At 46.0% G+C, this 17,285-nt stretch overlaps 1 long non-coding RNA gene across 1 annotated transcript in view; it reads right to left on the minus strand.

Moving 5' to 3' along the window:
* Positions 1-832: 832 nt before the first annotated feature.
* The window catches only part of LOC111750054 (uncharacterized), a 98,294-nt gene continuing 81,841 nt past the window's right edge, over positions 833-17,285 (minus strand). Inside the window, exon 3 of the long non-coding RNA XR_002785178.2 lies at positions 833-6,799. This is a non-coding gene — a long non-coding RNA (uncharacterized LOC111750054). The remainder of the gene's footprint in view (positions 6,800-17,285) is intronic.

Below are 17,285 nucleotides of genomic sequence, written 5' to 3' on the forward strand. Positions count from 1 at the left end.
CGGCGGGTAGTGAGGTGTGGGATGCAGGTGCGCTGGGCTCTGGGCTTGTGAGGGGACCCCCCAGGGCCTCGTGGAGCAGCCATAAAACGAGCGCTCGCTGCACCAAGGCCAGGCTTAATGGCTTCTGGTAGATAAAAGAGCCGGCCACCTTTCTTAATCTTTTCCCATAATGGCCCCTGAGGCTAATGTCTTAAAGAGGAAACAAAAGGATTGTTTTACAGCACACAGGGGGGCAGGAGCGCAGGGTAAGGGGGGACAGGGCGGTGGTAACGGGAAGGGGGTGGCAGCCCTGCTTCTTAACTCTTTCCCTCCCTTGGGCGCTCAGGCCTACCGGGGGCCCCGCACACCCACCCACAACCCGAACAGGACAGGGAGGAGGGGACGGCGACGCCTGACGGGGTTTTCCCCGTGACCCGGGTCCGACTCTCTTCGCCCTCTTCCTCGTCTTCCTTCTAAAGAACTCCGGAAAGGGAGAACGGAAATGCTCAGGAGACCCTGATGGTGAGCTGCAGTCACGAGAGTCAATCCTGGAGGAACGTGTCTCGGAACCCCGGTGCCAAAGCAGGGTTGTCGAGTGGCAGAGCCATCTCGGCCCGAACTCTGCGGGCGGAAAGCGGGCACTCCTGCGGCAGGGCGGCAGGGCGGCAGGGCGGCAGGGCATGCGCGGCGAGAGCCGGGCCCAGGTGCGGGGACAGCCGGGCCGCTGCGGAACGCCGCCCGCGCGGCGCGGGAACGGCTGGGCCCGCGCGGCTCGGCGGCCACAGGGGCTCGGGTGGGAGGGGCCGGGCGCCCTCCGGAGCGCCCCCTACAGGAAGTTTACACTTGCCAGCTGCCGAGGGAGCGGAGAGGGAGAGTCGTCACCGCACTTGCTTTCTGGCTTTTCGTTCTGACTCCGGGAAAAGATCAAAACAATAGTTACATAGCAATTGAAGAGGAGTGATGTAAGAAACAACTCGACAACAAAAATGCCCGTTAAAAAAAAAACCCAAACAAACAAAAAACCAAACCCATTGCCGTCGAGTCAATTCTGCCTCATAGGGACCCTACAGGACAGAGAAGAACCGCCCCACAGGGCTTCCAAAACGCCCGAAGGGATGGTTTTTACCTCTCTTTATTATGAACATCATCTCTCCTACACAGACGGAGAGAAGATGGTTTAATGCGGTGTGTTTCGCATTGCAGCATGAATCGAATCACAGATCAGAACCCTCTGAAGAGCTGCTAAAACACACGTTGCAGGGCCCCACCCCAAGGGTTTTTTATGTAGTAGATCTGAGGTCTCTGGCAGCCTGAGAATCCGCAAGTTAGAGTTCCCAGATGCTGCTGATGTTGCTAGTCTGGAAACCACACTTGAAGACCCACTGGTGTAACACATTCCCACATAACCCTGGCCCAGCTTCAGCAGGTACATTTCCCCACCATGTTTTTTTCTGTTCACATCCCCTCCCCCGCAACTAGTTTTGTTTGCTGGAGAATTTTAAAGCAAATCCTGAACATCACGTCATTTCACCCACGTGGAGGATTTTTAATTCAGTAGTTGCTTAAGCCAGAGGACTAAACGCTGTGGGAGATTACTGAACAAGCCTTTTACATGCTCCCAGGAATTTCAGCCCCCTTTCCTGTCATTTCACACTGGTGTCAGGTCCAGTGCCTCTTTTTGTAAGAGCTGGACCGGCACGCTGGTCTTGAGACCACCCTTCAGGAGTTCCTCTCCAGCAAAACCCTTCACTTCCCCCAAACCCCGCTGGGTGTTCCGGCAAACTGGGCTACTTCTGGGGCGCCACCTGGCCGCCTCTCTCAAAGTCCGGTCACTATCCCTAGTTTGTCATCTTGTACTCCCATTACCGTCACTCACCCTGAAGTGTTTTCCTAACAAGGCATCTGACCCAGGCCTGAGCGTCTTTCCCCAGGACGGGACTTTGAACCCCAGGGGTGGAGGAGTGGGACCCTCAGTGCAAGCACATGGTGACATTTGGAATGCTGGCTCTAAGGGTCCCCTGCTCCTACCCCCAAGGGAGCTGCTTCTTCCTGTCGCTGTTGGAAACATAGAAGTAGGGGGATTCCAGCCCATAGCTTCTGGGAATGTGGCCATTCAAGCCCAGCCTAAGCTCCAGGGTTTGGTGGATCCTGACCTAGCCGTTTTGTGTGCATTACTCTTGTCCTGAGGTGCCGTGAGTTCCCTCTTATATTCTGCGTGGCTGGGCTTTATGAAGCTCTACTTCTCCACCCTTCTTTAAAACCAGTTACCCCTGAGTTGACTCCAGCTTATAGCAACCCCGTGTGTGTCAGAGGAGAACTGTGCTCCATAGGGTTTTCAATGGCTAATTTTTCAGAAGTAGATAGCCCAGCCTTTCTTCCAAGGTTCCTCTGGGTAGAACCAAAGCTGCAACCTTTTAGTTAGGCGTGAGTGTGTTAACGACTCGCACCACCCAGGGACTCCCACACCCTCCTTTAGGCACTCAAGAAAAAGCCTGCCTTCATTCCCTCCCTTTCCATGGTGGGTTAGGGTGCCATCCTTCCACCACAACTTCTTCACTCCCCCACCCTTCATTGCTCCCCACAGGGCTGTCTTAGGCTGTTAGGAAGTTTCCTCTTATATGTGAAAGCCCTGAATGAAGTAGAACCCTCCACCCCCAAAGCTCTACTCAAATTTTCAAAATTCGGGTTGGCTTCATCCTCTACATTTTGTTTCTTTCGCCAGTCTGGAGTCAGCTGTCACTTTCCTTTTTGCTCATGCATCCTTCAACTTGCCTTTGCTATTCTAGCCTTTCTCAAAGAGAATGAGAACTGGGTGTGTTTAGTCCCCCAAACTCCAAAGCTAAACCCTTTGCCGTCAAGTTCATTCCGACTTATAGAGACCCTATTACCCCCTTCCCCCACCAACACCCTAATTTTGTTTGGTAGGCTCCCTCTCTCACTTGGTGCCAGCTGATGTAACACTTTCCCCACTTCTACCAGGAAGGGGGAGTCCCTGGGTGTGCAAATGGTTAATGTACTCACTGCTAACCAAAAGGCTGGCGGCTCACATCCAGAGGTGCCTTGGAAGAAAGGCCTGGTGGTCTGCTTTTGAAAAATCAGTCACTGAAAACCCTGTGGAGTACAGCTCTATTCTGACATACAGCGGGTCTCCAGGAGTAGAACTCAACACCTTGGCAACTGGTACCAGGGAGGGAGGCCTTTTGGTGCTGGGAGAAGATATGGGATGGGAAGATTTTAGTGCCCGCTCTGGTTTTGCCTTTCCATGGCAGATTCAAAGTTGGTGGATTCAACCTTAGGAGCTTCATTTTCCTCATTCATTCATTCACTTGTCCATTGAATACATATTGAGCATCGTCTGTATGCAAGGTGCTGTCCTAGGTGAGGGGACACAGCAGGGAACAAAACAGACATGGCAGTGTCCTCGTGCAGCTCAGGTTTTAGTTAGGGAGACAGACAAACAAGGAAAGTAAATAAAATAGCCTGTTCAAGACTGAGTTAGTGCTCAGGTGAAATGTGAAAGCCAGAGGAGGGGGTGGATGGAAATGCTTCGGCAAGGGTGGTGTTGATATTTAGATGACATAGCCAGGGAAGGCGTCACTGAGAAGTTGACATTGGGTAAAGGTCTGAAAGAAGGGCATTTCTTCTGCAGAATGGAGGTATTAATATTTCACAGGCTCGTGAAGGGCAAATGAGATGATGTATGTTCCTTTGTCTTCCAAAATTGTTGTTAAAATCTACTCTGAGCAAGTTCAAGGTTGGAGCCCTTCTGGGGACCTTGAGGATGGTTTTTCCTCCCTACCCTGCAAAAATAATGTCACTGAGGATGTTGGAGGAAGCCCCAGTAGGCACGGTCATGTGGGTGTCACTCTTCCTTATGTTCTTGTGGCCTTGATGACAAGGCAAAGGAAGCGATCATTGTCGAGGCTGATTTTTAGCCAGAGGAGATGACGGAGGTCATGGAGAGTAGGGATTGTCTGGCGGAGGCAAAACCTGAAGCTAGTTTGTAACTAGGGAATTCTGTTGTTGGTATTCATTAGTTATTCCCACGCCTTTTAACAATTGTCCGAGAGGTGGTTGCTGATCCTTCCGTGGTGTTCACAGCCCATCAGCCTCTCATCCTTTTTTGCGTGGACTGTTGCTACTTGCCACCAAGTCAGCTCCAACTCCTAGTCTTTTTCATGGTTGTTGGTAAGTTGGAGTTCACTGTTGTGCCTATTGTGTCAATCCGTCTAACCGAGGGCCTTCTTTGCCTTTGCCAGCCCTCCAGTTTGTTACCGTAATGTCTCTGACTAGCGACTGGTCTTTGCTGATGATGTGCCCAAAGTCTCTCTGTCACTGCTCTAAGGAGCACTCTGGTTATATTTCTTCTCAGACTGATTTAGTCGTTCTTCTGGCAGCCCATGGTATATTCAATGTCTTCATCAACATCACAGTTCGAATGCATTAATCCTTCTTCTGTTCCCCTTTTGCATTCATTGTCCAACTGTTGCGTGCTTATGAAGCAGTTGAAGAGACTATGGCTTAGGTCAGGTGCACCTTACTCATCAAAAAGCACACAGAGGTGCTTTTTGGAAACCTTGGTGGTATAGTGGTTAAGTGCTATGACTGCTGACCAAAAGATCAGCAGTTCAAATCTACCAGGTGCTCCTTGGAAATTCTAGGGGGGGCAGTTCTATCCTGACCTATAGGGTTGCTATGAGTCAAAATTGACTCGATGGAAACAGGTTTGGGTTTGTTTTTTTTTTTTTAGGTGCTTTTTAGCCTGCTCTTTGCCTAATACCGATCCTTTATGTAGTTTGGTCCTTCGATGGCCATGCTTCTTTCAGCCTTCCCTCTCTCATTAGAAAGATGTAGGCAGTGAGGAAAAACAGGATTGTGTACCTTCAACTCTTGGTGATTCCTCTTTATAGAGACTCAAAATTGAGTGACCCCATGACCTGCTCCCCTAAAATAAAACTGCAGGACTCTGTTCTTATTGCTGTTTGGTGTGTGCATGTTTAAAAATACACTGGTCAGAGCATAAACTAGTCTCCGAATAGCTGACCCTTCCTACACCCAGGTCTCGAAAGGGGAAGCTGATGCTTTAAATCCCAAAGCGAGCAATAGTGAGGCTCGGAGCCAATCGTCCCATTGCTGCAGGTGACTGATGCCGCTGCAGCTGCTGAAGGATGAGTCGCTGGAGCACCTGTTGTGTTAGAGCCATAGAAAATGAGCCATCAGAGGTCCGATCCCTGGAGAGTATTGCCTGCTTACAGCCTTTCTGAAGAACCTGAGCGGGTGAGGGGTGGAGGAGAGGAGGTGTCTCCTTTTTGGAAGACTGTTAAGCAAACCTCAGAAAGAAGTTCGGAGGTGGGCTGGGTTGGAGGAAGCGATTCCACTTAACCCCTCTTCCTGAGCTCACTCTCAAAGCATTTGAGTGTAGCTGGCTGGGAGGAAGGGAGAAGCAGCTGAGAGGAGAGGAAGTGGTTACTTTGCAAGATCCTGGTTCTGTTACAGGATGAAAAAAGTTGTTGCAAAACACACTCACGTTAAAATTTAATAGGCCTACAGGCGTTAAAACAGCCTCTGTGTGTGTGTGTGTGTGTGTGTGTAGGGGGTGTTTAGGTGTCTGGGGTGATCAGTACTATTTACTGAAGATGACAATCATATCTCAAGAGTAATCATGACATAGAATAGGTCCTTGAAGTTTAGTAAGGACAAGGGCTTCACCGTGAAAAAAAAAAAACCCAAACGTATTAATAAGAGTTTTTTTTTGTCCTGAAAGGAAAAAGCAGCTAAACCATTTTAGCACTTTCCAGAACCAGTTATGCTTTATTGTCCTGCAAGATTAAAAACATTTAAATATAAAAAATAAATGACCTGTTTTAGGGTGGTAGGATTATGGATGATTAAATTAGCCTCCGTTTCATGAATTTTATTGTTTTGTGTCATATCACCTTTATCATTAAAAACTGCAAACGCAGAATGAATGGAAACATTTCACACATGTTACCCTTAAACCAAAAAAAACAAAACCCAGTGCCATCGAGTCGATTCCGACTCATAGTGACCCTATAGGACAGAGTAGAACTACCCCATAGGGTTTCCAAGGAGTGCCTGGCAGATTCAAACTGCTGACCCTTTGGTTAGCAGCCCTAGCACTTAACCACCATGCCACCAGGGTTTCCCATGTTACAAAACCACTTATTTCAATCTCTTCATTTTGGAGCAAGGAAACTGAGGTACAGAGAGATGGGGAGAGCCTAAACATGGCCAGGCCCAGCTTCCAAGACCCCCCATTCCATCTACACTGCTCTGGTAAAACACCCAGCCTGCACGGGGCTAGTTTGCATTGTTCTTAGATTCATGCAAGCTGCTGGAGGAAGTAGCCTGGAGTCATTCAATGAGATTGTCTTTTGAGCCTGAATCGGGACTTTTGCTACTTTTTCAGAGAATACTTTCCTTTGTTTGTTTCTCTGATCAATCTCGAAACCAGTGCAGACTCTTCCCCAGCCCCCACAATACCCAGATGAGACACGCACCGTCTCATCTTCCTTCTCATCTCTGCCCGCAACACCCACACAAACAAGAGTTGAGACAGGTCGAGTACTGGAGTCCTTCCTGGTTCTTCTGAGCACAGTCCTTTATTCCTTTCTCTGTAAAAAACAACATGAACGCCATGTGAAGAGAGGGCTGCATGTTTCCACAGGAGGCTGGTGTGGCCGCAGAAAGGCCCTGAACTGGTACTTCATGTCTCGTACTGTTCCGCCTCTGCTGGGGTAAGATCTCCTCAGAACCCTCCTGGAACATACTTTCTGAGACACAGGTGCTTCTTGGTAGCCTGCAATTATCCCAAGCAGACAATACTCTGTAATCCAGATATTTGGAATCTAATATGAATAGATATTTTAGGTTGCACGAATGTCACCTGAAGGCCAAGTAGTGACTTCATAAGTCAACTGTTTCCTTGTTTCAATTACAATTAGGATGCACAGATGTTTATTTGCAGGTTTGAGGAAGGATATGGTAATGTTTGATATATGAAAGGGCCAGTGCTTGTGTGTTTTTAAAGTAATTGACCAGAATCCTGAGATAGATGGTGTATTTGTCATTGACGTCGAGTCCCTCGGTGGCCCTTTCCTTGCTATCAAGACCAAATGTGCCATCTGCTCTGAGACACTCTGAGTCTGTGCACGGGATTGTATCACATCACTCATGTCCTCTGCTTTTCCATCTCTCCCCTCTTCCCAGAACATGCAACTTTTCCCTTTTGCCCTCACCTCGTTCTCCAATGACACACTCCGGGAACATGATTCCTCAGTTGTACCTCAACATGGGTCTCAAAAGTTTTCCTTTCCAGTTAGTTCCAAATCACTTTTAAACACCTCATCATAGAGCTTGGTCATCAAGCATGGTTCCGTTATGTACTTGTTTGTGAAAGCAGGACCATTGTCTCTTAGGGACAGGATTTCAGAGGTCTGCTGGGCCATTCACCTCCCTTGACCAGTGGGAGCAGGGAATTCCAGGGGTCAAGCACTCCTTGGAGCCAGTCAGGCAGGGTTGAATCCCAATTCTGGTACTTGCTAGAGCTGTAGTTTTGCTAGTTATTTAAACACTCTAAGCAAATATTTCTACTGAGAAATACTTTTGGGGGCTGTTGGGAAAATTAAATAAGACGATGTGGTAAAAATCTTGGTACAATACCTGTTATGGGTATACCTTCAGTAAGTGGGATCCACTGCGGGGTTTTCTGTTTGTGATCATATTTACAGACAAGGACACTGAGGCTCAGGGAAGATAACTGTCTTTATGGTTGCTTCTTTCCATATCTGTTTAGCTGCTTTCTATGTATACAGCTGTCTTTATGTGTCTGTCTGCACATTACAATGATATAGTTTAAGCTGTGTACTGGTCAGGGTTCTCCAGAAAAACAGAACCAATAGGGGAAGTATCTATATCTTTATCTCTGTCTCTATGCCTGTACCTATATCTTTCTATCTAGAGAGATTTATTTTAAGGAATTGCCTCACACAATTGTGGGGGTGGGCAAATCCAAAATCGGTAGGCTAGGTGGCAGGTTGGAAACTCTGCTAGGTTTTCTACCTTACGGTCTTGAGGCAGAATCCTTCTCCTTTGGGAAACCCCAGTTTTTGCTCTTAAGGCCTCTAATTGATTAGATGAGGCCCTCCCACATTACTGAGGATAATCTCTTTTGCTTAAAGTCCACTGATTGCGAATGTTAAGCATATCTACCAAATAGCTTCACAGTGACATCTAGACTTGTGTTTGATCAAACAACGAGGCATCTTCTTATTAACCATCACGAGGTGCCATCCTCCTGTGAACCTTGCTCATGGCCTCTGCATTGTTCATGAATGTAGTTGGTTGATGCTTCTGATCCAGTTAAAGTGTTTTACGTGGCAGCGTGTCTTTGCACCATCCCACTCTGCTACTTACTAACCATGGGGCCTTGAGCAAGTCATGTCTGTCTAATCATGTGTTCCTGCATAATACAGGCTATCACATCAAATGCTCAGGGCTGGGTTAGAGTTGGAGAATGCACTTAGGTAAGCCTCTGCACCTGGGCAATCACGGAAGGGCAGCTACCATCACTGATCAGAGCTAAGATGGGCCGATTTACCTCTTACACAAAGCTAAGGTGTTATTGATGGTGAAATGCATTCCCATTTCAGAGGCGCTAAAATGTCAGGGAAATATGCACCTAGAATTGATGACATATGGTAACTGCCCTTTGGTGAATTCTTAAGAAAAAGGCTATTAAAAAAAAAAAACCCAGAAACTGGAAAACTGTACTTCCTTTTGGAAAAAGAACAAAGAAAATGGGGCAATTCTGTTTTTCCTGTGATTAAATTGGGGACCCATACTGGGACGGCTCTCTTACTTATTCTTATTTGAAGAATTCAAGAGGAAACACTTCTTTGGAAATGCAACGTCAGCCTTGGTACACAGAATGGAAGGAATGCTCTGAGCAAAAAAAAAAAAGCTCTCTCTTCTTTCATTTATCATATGGAGTGGAAGCAGCACCTGTGACACGTAGCCGTGACTGGCAGCTGGGGATCAGAGCAGGGAGAAGAGCCTCCTTTAGTCTGCCCAGGTTAATCAAGTCCAGCTACTGCTACCTTTTCTCTCCAGAGGATCTTACACAACTGATCCACTCAAAGGTGCCAACTGTAGGTGAATGACTCACTTCGGAGCCTGTAAAACACCAGCTTGCTGAGTCTTGACAGGACTTTAGAGGTGACCTTAATAATAGCCTTGCCTGCGAATTGCTCAAGTTCCTATAGCTTGTGGTGGCTTGGGTGGTGGCAGAATTTAAGACTCTTCAATTCCTCTTCAGTGCACACATTGTCTCTCATATTTTTACAAACAAGCTTCACCATTTTGTTAGAGTTTGAAGAAGATCAGTGGCGATGTTTGCCAATCGATTGGAGTCACGGCAGACTGGATTAACGAAGATTTTATTTCCTTTGGTAGACAGTTACATTTTAAAGCCATGACCTACTAGCAGTCCTACGGTTAACAGTCTCTACTTCAGGTGTTCTCTTCACTCCTCAAATATCTCACACTTAATCAGCATTAGCTATGTTTCAGGCAGAACTGGAAGCATCTTTACATCTAAAAACGTACTAGTAATGTTCTTACTTTGTACGCGTTGACTAAGTATTGAAGTAACTCTTCCAATGTTATGCAGTGTGTTTGAATCTTGACCCTGGGGACTGAATTCCTACCCCAGTGCTTTAGTGTCTCCTGATTGGCTTGTCACCTCGTCAATAGAAAAAAAAGATGGCATCACAAGGGAATGCCCTAAGTTTCTCTCCACTAAACTTACAAACCTACATACTTTTGCACCCTACCTCCTTCTTCATGGTTATCTGCGGCCATTTTTTCTGTGTTTAGGATCTGTCTTCCTAAGGACCTTACTCCAACCATATTCTTTCTCCCGTATGTTCAACCTCCTGTTAGCTATAGGATCCTTTTTATCAGCTAATTGTCTCATCTGTAATATTAATGGAATATGCAACTCCTTCACACCCATGAGCACACCTCCCCAACTCTCTGCCACGCTTATTGAATGTGTCATATAAACTCCCTGCATTTATTTTCCCACTTTGCACTTACCAACCTTCTGCAGCCTGGTTCCACTGTTTACAACACTTTGAATCTGGTCTTTCCACGGTCACTAGTGATATTTTGTTATCTCCAATGAACACATTTTATCCTTATCTTCCTTGACTTTTCTAAGGATGTGACAGAACTCTACATTCCTCTCTTGGAAAAACATTCCCTTTCACTTCTCTGACACTACTCCAAAGTAAGTATTGCTTTGGGCTATTTAATTTCTGATCCTCTTCCTCTGGAAACAGAACCCCTCTTTTCCTTTTGGAAACTTCACCTCCCTTGCTAGTGGGGCTGTCCATGAAAAGGTTGGTCGTCCTCAAATACCCATCACATGCCCTACTGGTCAGAACACCAAGTTACGGCGTAACGCTTATCTCCTGTTCCTCAGTGTCCATGTGAAGGGATTTTCACTACATCAGTTGTTCTCAGTATAATTCTTGGACCGGTGGTATCAGCACTGCTTGGGAATTTGTTAGAAATGCAAATTCTTGGGCCCCACACCAAAAAAACCACACCAGACCTACTAAATTAGAAACTCTAGGGTGTGGCTCAGCAATCTGTGTTTTAAGTTCTCCACAAGATTTTGGTGCACCTTAAAGTTTGAGAACTACTGCTCTAACATAACATGCCTGGTTTTTTTCTTTTAGGTTTGTTGAGATTTAATTTACAAACAGTAAAATTCATCCCTTTTAGGTGTACAGGTCTATAAATTTTAATAAATGTATCCAGGCACATAACCACTACCACTAACAAGCTATTGAATATGTCCATCGCCCAAAAAGTTCCCTCATCTCCCTATGTATTTAATCTCTTCCCTCCATCCCCAGCCCCTGGCAACCACTTACCTGACTGTTGTTCCTACAATTTTACTATTTACAGGATGTCATGTAAACAGAATCATACAATATGTGGCCCTTTGGGACTGGCTTCTTTCACTCAGCACAAGGCTTTTGAGATTTACCCATGTTGTTGTGTGTATTAGCAATGTGTGATTTATTTTACTGCTGAGTAATATTTCATTGTGTGGATGTACTAGAATTTGTTTAATCCTTCACCAGTATGGGACATTTGGATGGTTTCCAGTTTTTGGTGACTATGAATGACACTTCTGTATACATTCATGCACAAATCTGTGTGAACATCTGTTTTTATGTCTTTTGGGCGAACACTTGACAATCAGATTGCAGGGTCATATGGTAAGAGTGTGTTTAACTTCATAGGAAACTGTCAAACTATCTTCTAAAGCAGCTGTACGAGGGTGCATTTCCTTCAGAGTGAATGAGAGTTCCAGTTGCTCCACATCTTCATCAGCACTTAGTATTGTCAGGTTTTAAAATTTTAGCCATTATAGTAGGTGGGTATCTGGGACTTTTTTCTTTTCCATTCTTTTCTAGGGGAGGTTGGAGGAGTATGAAGAGGGGTGGAGAGGTGACTCATCTGATAGCTGAGTTTGGGAGAAGGCACATGTGGGTCAGTCTCCTTCTCTCCTGCTTCTCAGGAGTCTGCCTGCAGAGAAGGTGCATTATGATGCCACTGTGGCCTGCTGGATCAACTGCTAGTTGTCCAGTGTTGCCTGTGACAGGGGCTAACTTTTATTCTTAGGTGCAATGTTAAAAACCAGTTGCAAACGAGTTGATTCTGACTCAAGGTAACCCCATGTGTGTCAGAGTAGAACTATGCTCCATAGGGTTTTGGATGACTGACTTTTTGGAAGTAAAATACCTTAAGTCCTGTCTCCACTTAGGATTTCTTTTTTCCCTTTAAATCTAACATGCTGAGTGCCATCTACCTGGTTCCAGTACACATCTTTCAATTGATTCTAAATTTGGGGGGTGGAAAGAGAGAAGCTCCTGCCCCTGGGCCCTCTGATTGGTTTAGGGTGGACAAGCAGTCTGAGAAGGCCACTCCTCTAAAGAAAACATCAAGCCGAGCCTGCTGGGAGCCATCTTTGCCATTATGTCAGCAGGACTTGTCTGAGAATAAAGCTAGCACACAGTAAAGATGAACTGAGAGATGGAGAGAGGGAGAATGGTTTGGGAGGAGGAAGAGGAGGAGAGCGAGACCTGATGACTTTGCTCTAATCCCTGCCAGGTGTACCTGAAAGACATCCCATTCCTTATCTTTTTGATTATGGTGAACCAGTAAATTCCCTTTTATGGTTAAGCCAGTTTGTGTTGAGTTTCTGTTTATCATAACAGAAAGAGACAATTTAGCATAAATGGGTAAGAACACAGGCTCTGGAGGTGGCCACCTGAGTTTGAATCCTTGCTCTGCCATCTACTAGCTGCCATTTACTAGTTGCTTCTTCTCTCTGGCCTCTGTCGCCTCATCTGTAACATGAGGATACTAACATGACAGCATTTATCTCACATTGCTGTTAGTTGCTGTAGAATCTATTCTAATTCCTGGTGATCCCATGAGATTTTTTATTCATGTTGGACGAAGTAGAATCAGGTTTGCTTTTAGGAAGCAACTTAACCTTACTCAATTTCTACTGAATAAGTAAATATCTGAGAGAAAAAAATCTCGCTGAAGAAAATATCACGACAAACACAGAACTGCACTAAAGATATGTTCAGGACAATTCTTCAGGCTGCAGGAAAAAGATTTCAGATAGAAACACATATCTACGCAAAGGGAAGAACAGCTCATGAAATGGTAAACATGTGGGTAAATGTAAAAGCTTGTCATAAGAAATCAATGTGTAAAATTGCAGGCTATCTGGTTAAGCCGTATGAATCTAACCAACAGGCTGGAGTGATCCTTAACCTATTGGCGATCAATGGAATCTAATTCACAGACTTCCTCTATAGTACGTGGAGCATTTAATTGTTCTTCAAATGGTTTTAGTGATTCAGACATGTCAACCCTGCTCCAGAAACAGAAGCAGATGGCCTGGCCTATTTTCCAAGGTGCCTCTGGGTAGTTTAGAACCACCAATCTTTTGGATGGTAGTCGAGCAAGCCCACCCAGGGACCACTTACCTCTTAAGGGGGTTGTGAAGATTAAATGAGCTAATACTTGTAACCTACTCAGAACAGTGCCTGGTGCATAGAAAGACGTTAATAAATGTTGGCTATTATTGATTTTTTTAAAATTTTTATTATTGATATGAGGTCATTGGTAGTTCGGTGGTAGAATTCTCACCTTCCATGTGGAAAACCTGGGTTTGATTCCCAGCCAATGAACTTCATGTGTAGCCACTACTCGACTGTCAGAGGAGACTTCCATGTTGCTAGGATGTGGAACAGATTTCAAAAGAGCTTCCAGACTAAGACAGGCTAAGAAGAAAGACCTGACAATCTACTTCCAAAAATCAGCCAGTGAAAACCCTATGAAACACAACAGTCTGATCCACAATGGATCATGGGGACGGCACAACAATGGGTAGTGTTTTGTTCCATTGTGCATGGGGCCACCACCAGTGAGGGGCTGACTCAACGGCAGCCAACAACAACAACATTATTGATACAACCATATTCCTAGTTTTCCTCCTGCCTCACTAGGATTCATTTTCAGAATCCTTAAATGATGGTGGATCCTCAGGTTTCTGTCCTAGATACTCTCTTTGTCACTGCACATTCTCCCACGGCTTTAGCTACCATCTAAAAATGCTAATAATAGACAAATGCGTATCTCCAGGCCTGACCTCTGTCCTGAAGCCCAGACCCAGATATCCAACTGCCACAGTTAGATGTTGTATTAGTTTTCTATTGCTGCTATAAGACAAATACCACAAACTTAGTGTCTTAAACCAACAGATATTTATTATCTCATGGTTTCCATGGGTTAGAAGCCTATGCTTGGCTTAGCTGGGTCCTCTGTTCAAGGCCTCACAAACTTGGAATCTAGGGGTTGGCCAGGCTGTGTTCTTATTTGGAGGCTCAGCTGGGGCAGAATCTGCTTCCAAGCTCATTCAGAATTTGTTTCCTTGTGTTTATATGACTGAGGGCCCTGAAAGTTTGCGGGCCGTCAGGTGGAGCCTGTCCTCAGGTCCTAGGGGCTGCCATTCCTTGCCACCTGGGCTTCCCCACAGGGCCACTCACTTCATCAGAACTTCGGAAAGAGCCTCTAGCTCTGCTTGGCTAAGACAGAGTCTTACAGAATATAATCTAACCACAGGAGTGGCATCTTATCATCTTTGCCATGTTTTATAGGTTAGAAGAAAGTTATAGGTCCTAAATTCAAGAGGAATGGATTATACAGAACATGAACCGCAAAAGGCTGGATCATGGGGCCACCCTAGAGCCTGAGTGCCACAGATGTCCACGAGCATCTTAAAACCAGCCTGCTCCAAGTGGGGCTCATCCCCATCCCTGCTCCCATGAAGAAGATGGCACCATCACACCAAGTGCCAAGAAAGTATCCTTGATTCTTTCTCCTAACCAGCCCCTCATATAATCAGCCATCAAGTCATGTTGATTTGCCTATTAAGTATCTCTTCATTCCTTTATTCTCTCCCTGAATTTACTACCGAAGTTTCCTATCTGATCCGCTTGCCTGCATTCTTGTCTTTACACCGTAGGTGGAGTGATATTTCTGAAATGCGGCTCTGATTATACATTGCGCTCCACATAAAAAAACCCCAGTTGCCATCAGGCAACTCCAACTTATGGCGACCGAATACATGTCAGGGTAGACTTGTGTTCCATAGGGTTTTCAATGACTGATTTTTCAGAAGTAGATCACCAGACCTTCTTTGAGGCACCTCTGAATGGACTTGAAACTCCAACCTTTAGTTAGCAGCTGAGTGCTTAACTGTTTGTACCACCCAAGGAATCCGTACCCCACTTAAAACTCCTTAATAACTTTCCTTTGACCTTTGGATGAGGCCCACATTCCTTATCTGAGCTCATCAGACCCTTTATCATGTGGCTTCTCTTCCCTCGCCAATCTTTCTCACTTCTGTCCCTTTTATCTGAAACACTCTTTTCCTTTCCTTGGCTTGTTAGTCCCTACCCACCAGCCAGGCCTCAGCGCATGCATACTTCCTGTGGGAGGTCCTTCCTGACAGCCAGACACATCATGGCTTCTGGCTTCATGCGCTCAGCAGTCTGGACACCCATGTTCATGATGTTCAACACACAAAATTGAAATCTCTTATTCAATTGTCTTTATTTTCCTCTAAACTATAAGCTCTGTGAGGCTGAGGGGAACATCTTCTATGTCTTGCACCTTGCTATTAATACTCTAAGCCCTCCAATAATTGTCAAGTGAATAAAATGATATATGAAGGCTTGGATCTCAGCCTGTCCTTGGATCTCTGCCTATTCCCACCCTTCCCTCTCAGCACCATCCAGCTTTCACTCTTGATGGGCTCGGTTCCAGTTGGCAGACTTTTTAAAATTGAAAGTAATATATTAATAGAAGTACCTTTGTTTCTGGTAATATTTCTTTTCTATTAAGGCCAGTCCAGTCTCAAGACATTTCCTTGCTACTGTTCTACCCCAGCTACATCAGTGATGTGACACCGCCTATTTCCTTCTTATTCAGGGTTTGTCCTTTGGCTCTGTAATTGGAATTTTGTAAAAATAGCCAGCCAACTGCAGTATATAGTTCTATAAACTCGCTGGGAACAGTCCCCTCTGTCTGCCCTGTGGAGGGGTCCACACCTGCTCCTGGGACATTCCAGGAGAAGCTCTCATACGCTGAGAACAGAAGGGGTATTTGTTCGCTGAGCCCACTCTCGGGGGACAGCTGAGGCTCAGCCCAGCCAGCCAGGTCGGCCTGTCCCTTGGCATCGGGTGTATCGTCACACAACAAGCGATTGAGCAGAATTGACAGGTGTGAAGTGTGTCCTTTTTAACCCGTCCCAGTTCACATCTGCCTGTAGGGGGGAGGCAAGCTTGCTGGGGAACCCAATTAGCATGTCATGTTGGTTTTTGTGTGAGTGTGTATACGTGTGTGTGAGTGTGTATGTGTGTGAGTGTGCAGGTGTGTGTGTGCGTGAGAGAGGAAAGGAGAAACTCAGATGCAGAGAGATAGGGAAAGAGAGATGGAGAGTGAAAGAGACAGAAAGGGAGAGACAGAGAAACCGACAGAAGGAAACAAAGAGAAGCAGAGAGCTGGGAGTAGAGAGATGGGCTGATAATAGGGTTTGGGAGCTGGTGCAGACGGCCCCAGTGGTGGCCTTTTTTGGGTTAAGTGCACACAAATGGAACACAGGATAGTGTAGAATGTCAGTCCCATCTGGAGGACCATGTGTGGAATCAGGGCAGAGCGAGTATCTGCATGGTTGTTAGAGTATTCCTAATGGGTCAGGAGTGCCCTGGGGGAGGGCGATGGGCTGGGCTGGGACTAGGAGACCCGGGTGGGAAGCTTGCTGACTTACAATTACATAAGGCTGGGTAGGTGCTAGAGTGAGCATCAAATTATCACATGGTAGTCAGATTCGCCTGGGTGTGAGGGCCAGCTCTGCAAGGAATGAAATCATTCTCTTGAATATCGAGGGGTGGTCTGTCCATCAGCTTCAGAATCCCACCAAAATGGGGCAAGGTGCCACGTGTGCAGAAGCATGTGCCAGCCTAATGCTCTTCACATATTAACTCATTTGGTCCTTATCCCACCCCTATGTGGTAGATACTGTGAGTGCCCCCGTTTTACAGAGGAACATATGAGGCACAGAGATAGTAACCAGCTTGCACGATGCCACACTGTTAGTAAGTGGTAGAGCCAGACTTTGAAAGCAAGAAGTCTCATTCCAGAATTGGTGCTCTTACACATTGAGCTATCCTACTAACCGAGATTCAGCTCTCATACTAAATTTGGATTTTTGTTTTGGTGTTCTTTCTAGAGAGGAGAGTTCTTGGGTGGTACAAATGGTTGATGGGCTCAGCTGCTAACCTGAAATGTTGGTGGTTCGAATCTACCCAGAGCTGCCTCAGAAGAAAGGCCTGGTGATCTACTTCTGAAAAATCAGCCTTTACAAATTCCATGGACCATAGTTCCACTCTGACACAAATCAGGTTGCCCTGAGTCAGACTCGGCTATAACGGCAACGAGCTGGTTCTGGAGAGGACCAAAGAGACAATACGGTACAGTGGCTAGAGCTGACTTCCTGCCCTGTCCCTGCCATTTGTAGCTCGGAAGGCCTGACTGACCTGCGCTCAAATGCCTGCTCTGCCCCTTACCCACTAGGTGCCTGTATTTTGCCTCTCTAGGCCACAAGGAAACCCTGGTGGGGTAGT

Source organism: Loxodonta africana, chromosome 14, assembly GCF_030014295.1.
Source record: "Loxodonta africana isolate mLoxAfr1 chromosome 14, mLoxAfr1.hap2, whole genome shotgun sequence".
In the NCBI taxonomy this organism is placed as follows: domain Eukaryota; kingdom Metazoa; phylum Chordata; class Mammalia; order Proboscidea; family Elephantidae; genus Loxodonta; species Loxodonta africana.